Source organism: Ptiloglossa arizonensis, chromosome 5, assembly GCF_051014685.1.
Source record: "Ptiloglossa arizonensis isolate GNS036 chromosome 5, iyPtiAriz1_principal, whole genome shotgun sequence".
NCBI classification, from domain to species: Eukaryota; Metazoa; Arthropoda; class Insecta; order Hymenoptera; family Colletidae; genus Ptiloglossa; species Ptiloglossa arizonensis.
In genome coordinates, this window is record NC_135052.1 from 6052189 (window position 1) to 6066075 (window position 13887).

General features: G+C 37.7%; 1 protein-coding gene and 1 long non-coding RNA gene across 5 annotated transcripts in view; one reads left to right on the forward strand and one right to left on the reverse strand.

Annotated features, from left to right (window-relative positions):
* The window catches only part of Shn (zinc finger protein schnurri), a 47134-nt gene that overhangs the window by 22203 nt on the left and 11044 nt on the right, over positions 1-13887 (reverse strand). The window lies entirely within an intron of this gene.
* Positions 574-5033, forward strand: LOC143146761 (uncharacterized). Of its 2 annotated transcripts, XR_012992067.1 has the most exons (3): positions 576-1366; positions 3321-3526; positions 3612-5015. It is a non-coding gene; the product is annotated as an uncharacterized LOC143146761 (long non-coding RNA). The 2 variants fall into 2 exon arrangements; XR_012992066.1 differs by having other exon boundaries at positions 574-1366; positions 3321-5033.

A 13887-nucleotide genomic window follows, 5' to 3' on the forward strand; every position in this document is an offset into this window, starting at 1 on the left:
AAAAACCGATACAGGAGCTTCGCAGAGAATTGCTCTCGAAGATGATCGATACTCGAACCAGGTTTGCTTCGCTAACGAGTCGAAAGATTTAGAGAGAACCGAGAATCCTCGAAAGACGATCGATTTTCTAATATTTTCTAATATTTACTAATTCGATGTTTAACCGTTCCAAAGATTGCCAATGAAATATACGTCTCGTTAGATTCGTGTTATACAATTTCGTCTATGGAATTTTTTTCATCGAGAAATTTTCTTTTCTTATTTTCAATTCATAGAATCGAAATGACATCGACAGAAGAAGAAGCTTAACGGCCTCTCGTCGGAACGTATCCAGAAATATTTTCAAAAGTGACAGGAAAATTCGAACAGTTCTATCCAAAACGAAAATTCTCGATGCATTTTATCGGATAAATAACAGTGGAACGCCCATCGAGAGGAGAAAAAGAGATCAGAAGAGATCGGTTCCGAGTTAACGGGAAAATGATAGTAGAACCTCGATTATTGCACGAGAGCCTCGTTGGTTACATTCCGTTGACAAGTAGAAGGAATGGAGACTTGGCCAAGTGTCGAGAGGAGGGGAGAAGTAACCGGTAGTAGTGACCGTAGCGTAGATATACTTGTAAGTGACAGTAGTTTTTACTGGATCGGTTACCTTGATTATTGCGCGAATTTTCGGTTTCGTTTCTCCACGATAATCGAGACTCTATTGCACCACGAGTAAGTAGAATGTGAATCACGCGTAGTAAGTTTTGCTCACTCGTGGATCTTACGGATTGGCTAGAACGTGCGTCCAATCCGATACGACTTGGCAATTCACTTCAGAACCGATCTTTTTCCCCGCTTACAGTATCTCTTCTTCGGAATATCTCGCCTCGGTCCTAAGCTTGCAACGAGCCGAGAAACTGCAACGCATTATACGCGATGCAAATCCTAAATAATCGTCTCGACGAATACCTTGTGCACGACCGAAGAAATCGATGCGAATCGGTTCGAAAAAGCTACGAAACCGCGATTCTCGATCGAAATAACATCGATTCGGATTAGACGTTCCGAACGACAGGCTAGACGTGCACGTTTGACGCGCATTTATCAGATCGTTTAATATTCAAGGCCTGGAAGGTCATTCTTACGGTTTTATGCGCGAATTACATTACGAAAGCGGAAGGAGGCAAGTTCAACAGTTCAGATCGCTCAGTCGTCGGTTTGTGCGTGGATAGAACTTTCCTTCGATTGGATTTCCATTCGTAAGCATGGAAAATCCTGGAGCCGCGTTTTTACACGTTGTTCAATCCATCTGGAATTATTCGCAAGGAACGGATGGCTGTTTAAATATTCAACGACTTCCACCTCGAGTTACTAATATCGGGTAATATGTCCAACTCTATTAATACGTGATGCACGAACTGGTACGAATTCTGCAGTTCTTGGCGTAGTCCGCTTATCGATTCAGAATTGATTAAACGGCTCGTTCCATTTCGCGCATCGAGTTTCACACTTTAATCTTATTGTACATGTGTCGTGTACGGAAATCTTTCACTCGAATTTGTTAAACATGTTCACCGAGACGCCCCGTAGGCGTTTGCCGCGCACTGTCCATCGATCGACTCGAACGTGTACAAACATCGACAGTAGTTTTTTTGTGCAATAATTTTATTCGACGTAACGGGGAGAAAAAAAATATATATATATTTTTTCAATCAGTGTTTTTCAAAGTAGAGCGCGAAAGAAAATTTTTCATATAGAAATGTACGAATCGTGCCAAGTGTTTCCACAAAGATTGAAAACAATTGTTTTTAATATTGAAAATCTTGAAAGGGTAATTATACCGAATAATTTTCTTAACATTTTTTTTCTCAAATATTTACACATCGATAAAATTAATATTGTCTTCGAGATTGTTATCGATTCCACAGTGCAGCGTAGAAAATTGTCGTTTAGTATTTTTTGTTCAACGTTAATCGGATTATTTGTTCCTTCGTTCCAGAGTTCTCGAATGCTCTTTTATCCGGGGATTCGTTTTCTCGGTATCTTTAGCGTTTTTTTACGTCGTTGCTTCGAATTTACGCGGCATTGCGTAGAAACGTGGCGTGTCATTCTTAGAAACGGATACTATAGTTGTTTTCTTTCAATAATATTCAATGAGCAATTCTGCAATATGCGAAACCATTGCCTCATAATATTTCTTCAACGTGTTCGTTTCGCGTTGATGGTGTGCGATACAACAATGACGTAGCCTTACATCACATGGTGGTCGTTGTCGGCGTACAAGTATTTATTCTCAGAATTACGCTTGTTTACTATCGTTATTATTTTGCGGCGCGTATGCCCGTTGACGTTACATGAATTTTTAAATCTGTGTAATGAACGTGTAAGACGTTCCGACAATAACACCGGGATTCGATCGATTATGTTTAACGTTTTATTTCCAAAACGCGTCGTCGGTAGTTTGCGGTCAAAATATTTCATCGATGACGAATTATCTTCCTTTTCTAAAGAATTGTTAATTACTTCGGTTCTTATGTTGTTTCAAACATCGTAACATGGAAATGTACGCTAGAACTGTGAACGATTATTTGTAATGCAATTTCTCAACAACGTGATACAATAGTATCGCGTTACTTGAAATATGCATTAAAATTTTAGGGTATGCATTTAACCATTACGATTATCCTTGCTTTTTCTACTACTACTACTGCTACTACATACACACGCGCGCACACAAAATCAAGAATCAATTTTGTGTGTGTGTGTACACACACATAAAAAAATCATCAATCAATTGTGTATATATATAGTAGTAGTAAAAAAAGCAAGGATAATTATAATTGTTAAATGCATACCCTAAAATTATACACACATTTCTTCCCCCCGTTACGTCGAATAAAATTATTGCATAAAAAATAAACGAAAGTACAGGAAAACAATTCGAGAGGAGAAAGTTTCATTTCTTGTAAATAATACGACGAATTATCGAATTCGCAAAATTTACGATTGATTTCGAACTACGAATCGTCATTGGGTTTTTTTTTTATTTCCGTCGAGTAGAATCGATTTATCCGGAGGAACCTTTTACGAAAAAAAGTGTTTAAATAAACTTTATCGTTGCGCTTGATCCTTTGAACTCGAGAGGAGACCCTCGGTCAGTACTCAATTCGGTGTACTTTTCCAATTCGGGAAAATTTTGACGCGAAATTCAAATTGGAAATTAAGTATTGCACACTTCTAAGATGCAAACATACGTATGTCAAGTATTGAAAGAAAAATATTCCCTTCGGTGTTAATCTTACGATTTAAAAGATTTCATCGGGGCGATTTAAAAGTTTCAGGTAGCGAAAACGCTTGGAGAGTGCAAAGGGTTAAGAGTGGGAGCGAGATCGTGGAACGAGAGATCTCGTTGCCATTCGTTCGAAATTTGTCCTCGTTCGTCGATCCTTTTTCAACGAAGCAGCGAACGGGGATCGTCCCAAACGCGTGATTCATAGTGTGAGAACGAGCGAGCGGCTATCGTGAATAGACGCGACACGAGGTATCGCGAGGAACGTGGTAACGGTTCGTGAAAAACACAGCTATCGTTCGCGTTGGTCTCGCTGCATAAGCGTGCAAAATTTCAGTGACCTCCACGCGTTTCCCTGGCGAGTCGGAGCATTCAGCGGCGGGACTTTTCTTCGATGACGTCGTCCTCTGCGCCGGTGCTTGCCGAACTGCCAGTAATTTTGGACCGCGCTATTTATACGCGGCGAGAGAGATGCCGGAAAGACACGAAGGGAAAGAGAAAGAGGACGAGGACGAGAGAGACTGGCGGAACGAGAGCGAACCTGCTTTGTCGACGGAAGCATTCCTTGGAGACTCGTTGCGATACGAACGTCTTATGTCGTCCATCTGTTTCCCATCGAACGAACGTCGTTTCGATCGATAGACGAGTGAATTACTTATCTATTCGTGCGTGCGAACGCTTCGACGAAACGCCAGAAACGTACGAGGCGTTTTATCGTATCTAGATACGACCACGGACGTGAATTCAGCACACAAGAGTAATAAAGATTGTTTCTATCGGAGTTTTCCAAAGTGGGGAGCACGACCCCTTATTATTCAACGGAAGCACGATTGTTAATACAGAAAAATGTGAATAACATAAACTCTTCTTTCTATTAATACACATCGATCATCGTCGTGGTTTAGTAACTCTACGAATACATTTTCCTTGTATCGCTTCAAGACTAGCCGTTTATCTTATTCGATACACGGTTCGTTCACTTTCGATTCGGAAAAATTATACCCATAGGTGTGTTACTTGAATTTTCACGATTTTTCGCTTTGACCATCGCGATACTTGGTAAGTATAATTTATTTATTGCATTAATCCGACCAGATGCATTCTTTGTGTAATTTTGTATATTCAATGAGTAAAAAATTCAACCTATCGAATTCCATGGAAAAGAATGTAATTTCGAATCGATTTAATTAATCTCGGGCGTAGAGATTCTCTCCTAAAGAGTCTGGAAATAAATGGTTCGTGTAAGTACTAATTTCTAGTGTTTTCAGTGTTTCGTTTAAGTCGTATTTTAGGATATCGTAGCTCATTCGGGTCGTGAGTCCTGTTTCATTGAAAATAGTTGGAGTAAGTAGAGAGAAAAGTTCTATGGTATAAGAAAGAGCACTTGCACTTTTCTTTTGTAAATGGAATTGTATATTTTCTTTTACATCGATTGATTCGTCTCGTCACTCTGCGTTGGAAAGTGTTAAGGGAAGGTGGTCGGAAAATAAATACTTTACAAGAATAGTTCTTAATAGATCAAGGTTTCTTAACACATTTCTGCCCGGCGCCGCCGTCGCTTGGCTCTCGCTTATAGCCGGCAAAATTCTGCATTAGCGCGTCGATATGGTGTGTTTATAGCAATCGTTCTAGTTACAAAACGATGCTACATATCGTCGTAAAATTTCATACGAATACTCGACGCACGAATCTCGAACGAAAGGCAACTTTTGCTTCCATTTTGAAGTAAGAGGAATATTTTCATTTTGTCGTACTTGAGTAATCGTTGATAGAAATTTTTGATAAACTATCCTCAAATGTCGTCACTTTGAAGTAACGATTTGAAAATTTTTTAAAAGGCAGATATCTAGAAAAAAGAGAATTTCTTTGTTCGAGATATATGAAAAGAAAATTATTTATCGTACAATGTATTAGAACATTCATGGTCGTTAACATAGCAGCCCAGTATTACCTCGCCAAGAATCGAACCGTCACAGTTAACGAGGGAGAGAAACAGTGGGAACGAGTGAGATACGGTTAATTCATTGATTACCGAATTATTATTTTCTTTTTTTTGTAAATTGATATTTGCTTTCCACGTGTCATATATGAAAACATATATACGTCATTGAACAAAACGCATCATTTTTTCACGAGAGAACATTGTTTTTCAACAATAAGTCACGACGTGTCCTATAAATAAGACACTGGCATCTGAAAGTATCTAATAATATCAAGATACTTGTACGCGCATAGTGTAAAATGAGCAACAGTACTCCAAGTTGCTATTTTTGTCGGTGAAAAATTGTAATAACGTAAAGTGGACATAGATTTGTTAAACAAAGTCTACAATTATTCCGGACCGGGCAAATAAAACAAATTCCAATGGACTTTATTCGGATCTCGATATCGTAGCTCAATAATAACACGATATTCGAATGAGTTAATACCGGATACTTTTAAATAGAATACTGTACTTAAAGAGTTCGGTAACAGTGATAACTATGACCACTAACGGGGCAGAAAATGCGTCAGTTAGCGAGGCACCGTTACACCGTATCTACATTGCCGGTTGCAGTATCGCATCTTTACGATTTCGCGAATCAATCGAACGTAAGCTTATCGTAGAAGATTTCATCGTATCGTGAGAATATTTCTAAAAAGTTGCCAACACGAATCTTTCGTAATTGGTGTGCAATAGTTCTGTTACGTTGCTGAGGCTTCAAAAAATTGTCTCTCGTGATTTGCCTCGCAGGTTCGAAGTCGTTAATGTCACAGCGATCTTGACGGTAACGAGAGAAGATTATGAAAGTGGAATCAAGAGCCGAGCAAGAAATACGTGGAAACCGATAAACCGATACGAAACAGGTCGCGTAAAACCATATCGCGCCAATTAAAAACGGAAGAAACGACGAGGTTAATGCAATTTCGCAACCCTTGTGTACAACAGATTCATTGAATACGAGGAAGCCCCTTTGTAAACGGATAACCAGTTTCTGAAGTTATGTGGAACAAACGGCGCTTCAAGACTTTATTGGATCCTCGAACAGGAAATCCACAGAAATGAATGAAATGACAGTGACGGCACTCTTTGTTGAACTCGTTCCTATGAAATTCAACTGTTCCGAGAACGCGCGATATCAACTAGGAATTATCACAGGATGCTTTACTTTTTTTTTGTCCCCTCCCGCAGCCTACGTTAAAAGTGTCGCGACTAACTGCACCATCGATTTCACGAAGCGTCGAGTTCTATCGATCAAGAGAATCAACGATTCATTTTGTATAAATGACGGGACAAATAAGGGGACAATTATTAAAAAAAAAGTCTACGAACAAATATTTTTCCACCAGATATCCAATACAGCAGCTCTAGCAAAATATACCATGGATTTGTATCATAATTTTTCTAAACGTGAAGATCAAAAGAGAGGGAAAGGCTGACGGAGAATTTTTCTGGTAATATTTTATACAATCAAACACGACACGGTTAACGATAAAACCCAGTACGCTAATCATTACCCCATGGGATCACAGTTAATGAGAAGGGTCATCGCAGTAATCTAGACTCCAATTGCCATAACCTATGCAATATTAAAGAGTATTTGTATATAATAGATCATGAATTGCCGTAATCTTAATTGTATGGTACAGTGTTGTCACGTGAGCGTTCGTGTAGAATTATGTTAACGCACTGCGTGAAAATCTCTCGAATTAAACGATAATTCTGTATAGTTTTTATACCGGACAATTTAATTCGGAAAAGTTCCTTCGTGAATCGACATCGATAAAGTTCGTCAATAATAAAATGTAATTCGTATCAATGATACATATATGGAACATTGACTTTCCTGTATATTATCGTTGATACTTTTTCGTATTACATGAATATTTTCATTCAACCGAACCATAAATATGTGAAGCAAACAATTGCATTTCTAGGTGACATATAATTTGAAATAAAAATTTGTCTCAGCCGTTCGCGAATGGTTACTAGGTGGAGTTACAGAACTGGTGCATTTTGTTATTTCACTATCGTATCTATTACAGTGACCGAATGGGAATTCAGTCTATTTACCGTTTTACGTTTACAAATATCACGAGGCTCGCACTTTTTTCAGCCTGAATTCCCGTGCACTCGAATGCAGCTGCACCTACGGGGCACGGAAATGGGTCGCGATTCGTTTTGTTTCTGTTTAAAACAAACACGGGTCCCAGCTTTGACAGGCTATAATTCATAGCGTGAAACATTTAAGTATCTTTTTCTCTCGTGTTCGGTAATATGCAACCGCGCCATTTTAAATGAATAAATTTATAAAAAAAATTATACACGCGGAGTGATTTCTCGCAGGATCTGTTTATTTTTGGCAAGAAACGGTAACGATAGAGTATCGTTGCATGGAAATGGCCCTCGACTCGTAATTTCTTTATAATTGTATCACGGTAAGTAGGAACGTTACCAGCGTGGTAAAAATAATTATTATAAAATTGAATATCGAGTCCAGTTGAAGAAAAACATAGAAATAAAAAGTGTTAAAAGACAGCGAGAACGGTTCCCGCTTGTGAGCAACAATTTTTCCTCGGATAGGCGAAACGAAGTCATCCTCACCACTGTTATTGTTTATTCAGCGCGAGCGACCGTCGACTCGTGAGGCCGGCGGCCGCAGGCGAGAACGATCCTTATCATACGTTGGGTAGAATTTCACCTACTACTGTAAATAAAAATTCTATATTTGTCTGCATATCTTCATGAAAGTATTATCAATAGATTAGCGAAACGTGACCTTGTTCAGATTATTTTTAATTACATATTGTTTGAATTGCTTCTGAAAGAACTTCCAATTACGTGCGTAATTGAAAATAGTTTAAAGTCTGGACGGGTTTTAATTGATTTCATCTGGCCGAGTATTGCCAATCTATCGATAATACTTTTATAAAGATATAATGAAAATATTCGATTGGGGAGCGGGGATGGGGGTTTCCTATAATGCGCCACTCGAAATCCGAGATTAACGAATTATTGAACATAACGATAAATAATACGAAATTAGAGGAACATTACGATGTCATTTCGTATACTCGTACCTTAATACTCAAGTGACGGTGATGTAGAGATAACGAGCATTAAACGTTACGTGACCTTGCGGTAGTCACTTATTTCAAACATATATTTTAAGTAAATCGGCGCTGAAGGTAATGTTAGCGTTATAAATTATGAAAATACAGAAACTAACATTTGCCATCCATTCACAACAGTCTGTTGATTTGACAAAGGCTGTTAAAATATCGATAGTTCGTAGTGGCGTATAATCTGATTATTATTTCGAATAAATATAAAAATATTAATTTTTATAAGTGGATTACGTTCGATTTCGCGCGCGATAAGGATCGATGTCGAGCGCCGTACGCACATAAACCGAGGCTCGTTCGCAGTTACTTTATCTCGCTTGCTCTCGGTGTGTCCCGTTTACTTTTCACGTCGAACAGCACACGCGAGACTCGACCTCGGCTCGAAGGAAAAAAAGTGTCGATGTCTGGAAAAACAAAATCGCTACATTTCCCGTACGTGTGAAAACTAGCGGACCTGGATCGGTTACATTGCAAACGGTAGTTACCGCGTAGTACACGACGCGCACCGTTCGGTTACCCGACAGGCAGGTAGTGCGAGTCATTCTTTATTTGTTGGAAAATACGGCAAGAACACGTGTATCAATTTACGGAGGAATAAAATTGGTCTTGTCGGGCTTTAGCGAGGAACGATGAAACACGCTTCTTCGGGAAACTGTACTCATCGTTGGTTGGCCACCGAACCGAATAAAGCCCCGATGCAGCGTTTTCTTGACGCATTGGTGTTATTGTTTGCTCTCTATCTCGGTAGCTTTGCTCCGTGACCTCATACTACACCCACCTCCCCTCCCTTCTTCCGTTTCTACTCGTCAGGTTCTCGAACGGACCGTCTCCGTAAAGACTCGTGTGCCACCGTGTTTCGTTGCCAGCGAGGTTTCGAAAAATTTCCTGCTTTCTCTGCGCTGTTTGTTTCGAGGCTTTCGTCGCGCATGCCTGCCGCGTTATCGGACAGACAACTGTGGTTATTGTTAGACCAATAAAATCAATGCCGCGCGGACCTCGAACCAACAGTCGTAAGTTGAAAATTGAAATTGTCGAGTGGAGCAGAACGGGCACGCGTATACGTAAATATTGCGTGTGCTTGAATGTAAACCTTTGGTTTTGATTGCGGTGGTTCTCTCGCGTGGTCTTCAAGACTTATTGCGAGTCGAAATATCGAAAGAAATCGTAAACGGACCGAAATACCATTTCTGTTTATTTTTTCATTCCGTTTATGAACTTCTGTGCGCGGTTCTAGAGGAGCGACGATAACCCGGTAAAATTAATATTAGTCACAATTATAATAACATGTGTGAAAAAGATTGCGAAATTAATTTCTAAAGTAAAGAATAAAGGAATGCACAATCATAGATAAGTGTGTTTTCTTCTTTTTTTAACGGGGAAAGTAAACGAGAGGGACAACGATAATCCGGAACAATTAATATTAATCGTAACAGTAATCACGTTTGTGGAAAGATAAAAAAAATTAATTTGGAAGAAAAGAATACAAAAATTTAATATTGTACATAAATACGTTTTCTTAGATCGTTGTTGCACACTAATGTGCGTGTACAATTTTTTCTTTCATCGATATACCGTCTACGATTACTCTTGGGCGCCATTTTGTAGACAGTTTTTTCTGTTTGTCAATTCCATTACAATTACACGATTTTCTTTGCTAGTTTGTTCGCTTGTTTCTAAGAAGGAGAAATTTTATATGTAAAATTAAAGCAAAATTTAATTGTCTATAGTCATCTTTCTGTCGAACGTCCTGCCAATACATTCTACAGTTAAGAACAAGAAGAAAATGTACGAATATCCTTCGAAAAATTCTTTCAAAAGATGACGGCCTCAAACCAGCAAGAAATTGGTCGAATGCACGTAATTCCCAAATATGGAGTGATCGAAGAGGACCAGTTTGTTGGCCCCCGTAACCACCGAACCCTTACACATTAGATTTTTATCTGCGGAGGAACTATAAAGTAAACTTTCTATTTATGTAAATCCATTGTAAATTGGCACATGTATAAGTATATGATAAGATTTAAAAGAAAGAATTAACATTGCAGTTTCCGAGATGCAACAATAAAATATTGCAATAAAACACGTTCTGTGATAAATTCAATAATACACCAGTATCAGACTTGTGTCGCCAAAGGCGAACAATATTTTAAAATGCAAAGTGAGGTACAATGTCTTGTGCAAATATATGCTCTAACTCAAACCTAACTCAGACATGTAACAAAGAAAAAATGACTTCAAATAAATTTCATCACTTTTTACGAATCTTATTAAAAAATGTTGAAACGTGTGCATTACTATCTAAATTATCCGACATTCTTCGTGATGGAAAATATTGTTTCGATACAAAAATTATTTTAACGTTACCCAATGTGTGTCAATATGTGTTTTCATTTTCCACGATACAAATAATTAGAAATCTGCTGTTATTGTTTCGCAATAAATGCAAGAGGATTCGAAACAAAAACGTTTTCAAATTTCATTTGCAAAACCTTTTGTTTCGTAAGTTTGTGCTGTAAAACCAATGGTAAACGAGTGAGTAATTTTTGCTCTAGTTTTCAATTTACGCGATTGAAAATTTTTTGCCAGGGGCTGCATAAACTGGTATATTTGAACTCGTTTCGTTTTTTTCTCTGTTGTTAGACTCGAAGAAAATGTTTATTCCGTGAAAAAAGGCAACTTAAGCGAAGTCTGGAAAACTATCTCTATATCTTGAAAAAGAAAAAGTGAAATCAATCGTATTGTTAGTTTTTTCGAATCTTCGAAATAAAATTCTATTAGAGTTAACCAATGCATTGTAATTGTCAATTACGATATTTAACGAAGTTCTACATTTCTCAATGAATTAAATATTTCGGTAAAATAAATGCAACAAAATTGAATTCGTGTAATGAATTTTCAATGTTCAACATAATGTAATTATTACATCCTCGTGTGGGTTGCAAAACGGAACAAACGTTAAAGGAACGGTGTGTTAATTAAAATAAATACGTCGCAATCGAAGTGTAAAACTGGAAAATCTGCCGTGAAAATATTTTCGTTATTCCTCCATTGACCTCTTTTACGCTCTGTGGCATCTACTTTTTTTTATAGATATGTATAATTACAGAAAGGACACTATTCGACGTAAAGGTAAAAAAAATATAAAATACTACGATATCTGTATTACGAATGTTCTCGGTAGTAATTATTACGAATTTTCGGTCATATTTCAAGTTCGTACGTGCATTTAATGTTCAATATTTAAAACGCAATGTAGCAGAAAATGTTATAGGTTCTCGAAGTTTGACCTACTCGATTAAACTCGTTCCTTGTAGATATCGTGGTTACGTGTCGGAAATTCTACTTCAGCATATCAACACTACCGTGCAAACTTATCACTTTAGGCGTAAAAATTTTCTCATTATTGCCATTTCTTCGCTTGGACCTTTTGTAATTATTTTTAACATATGAAACTCCCATTGTGTGAACAAATTTTTCAATTTTTTCACTCTTAAAGACAATTGCGCCCGAAAGGTGTCGTTTCGTCGCTGTAAATCATCATTGTATCGTAAAAATTCGCCAATTTGAAATGACCTTTCGAATCAACTATTCTTTTTCATCGAATTGAAACCACTACTTAATTGAAATCATAATGCTTGCATTAACGACCGCGAACTGCGTGCGGAGCATTATCCAAGGGTGTCGTTCTGTCGGTACAAACAATCGTGGCTGTAACAATGAAAGCTCGATCAATTAGCAACATTCGATTGTTGCGTTAATAATAGAGCCGTTCGTTATCGAAGTCGTTCAACTTGTAATTATTCTAGTCTAATAATTTTGACGACGAACGCAAGGATCGTTGTGCCAAAATTAATATGGGACTGATAAGAGAACGAAAAGTATAAACGTCATTGGGCAGCGGGTACCAGTGACAGCAATGATGGACGAAGGCTGCAAGTCAAGATAACGCTAGAGTCCAAGAAATGAAGCGTAACTTGCACGACAAACGATCAATTACGAGCCATGAATAGTCCGTTCAGACTATTGTACATCGCGCGACGAGCCGCTGGCCAGGCCTTGTAATTTGTTAACCGTTTTATGCCGGACGCGTTAGCTGTGTTAAACGTTGGTTCAACGGTCCTCGAACTTTACTTCAATTTGTCGTAATCGTCGTTTTCGTTCCGAACAATATTTCGACCGCCGCGAAACAAGGAAAAAAGCTCGGCGCGATGACACTCAAGGTTCCCAGTAAGAAGACTGCGGTCATTTTTCGCGCATTCAAATCAACTCAGTCATTCGTCGAGTTGACAGGTGTATAAAAAAGAACTTATTATACCGTAGAGAGAAAAAATTATTGAATGACATAACAATGACCATACTCCTGTGACGCCATTTACTTCGCGAGTGCAACGATGCACCTGCAAAGTGCAGTTACATTTGCTTTTTAAATGGAACCATATCTGTGTTTCTTTTTTTTTTCGAAATGATCAATTCTTCTCATCGCTTCATATATGAAAGTATCAAAGAAAGGTATTTAAATAGTGAAAGAAGAATTTAATTCAACCGGGTATTTATCCATCGAAAAGAAACTCGATTCACTTTAATTAATATTTGAAAGTGATACCAGAGATGTGTTTCAAAATCTACAAGTCGAATAACCGCTTTTTAATACAAATACGTACGAAAAAATTGATTCAAACATTGTATCACTCGATGGAAACTGTTTTGTTCGAAAACTTTTACCAATCGTAAATGTTTGTAAGTTTTATAGAATTTCAACGACACTTCGAATAAGAATATTACGTAATTATTTGCATCTAGTTTCATATCTCTATCGTCCTACGCTATAAATTATTAAACACGAAATAATTAATTTATAACATTTTATTTCCAAGTAGGTATATGTGAAACCAGAGTCACGATAAAAAAGATTATTTTATAAAATATTTCTAAACTTGTTTTCCAATGGTAAGAAGCTTACAATCAGTGAAACAAAAGGACAAGCATTACGTAACAGAAAACAAATGGATTATTAACACCTTAATAGCAGACGGTTTTCTTATTGTATAACTTCAGTGGTGCGTATATGAATCACTCATTTGCGAATTCTCGACACGTAAATGTAGCGTGTTTTAACTTGTCCAGGATGAACACAACCTCGAGTTCTACGCAACTGGTTTGAATATTCAAATGACAAAAGAGTGTCAATAAGTCAATCCATTAAAATGTAAATAATAAACAAACAAATATTTCGGAATATTTCGGGAAATATTAGTTCCAAGAAGGACGAACCTTGGTACTTTTATTTTCAGAATGGATTATTCTATTGTACGTTGCTGAAAATGGAAATTAAAATATTTTGCGCTGCACCCATGCTCGTGTTGCGTTTCGTTCTATTTTTTTTACTTCGGCGCGCTCCTGTTGGAAATTTTGGTAAGTGACAGAAGCGTCACTTTCCAGTCATGTCGGTTTGCAGACAAACTTTGCTCGAATCGTAAATCTTTGCTGCAGTCGTATCGATTCATTTT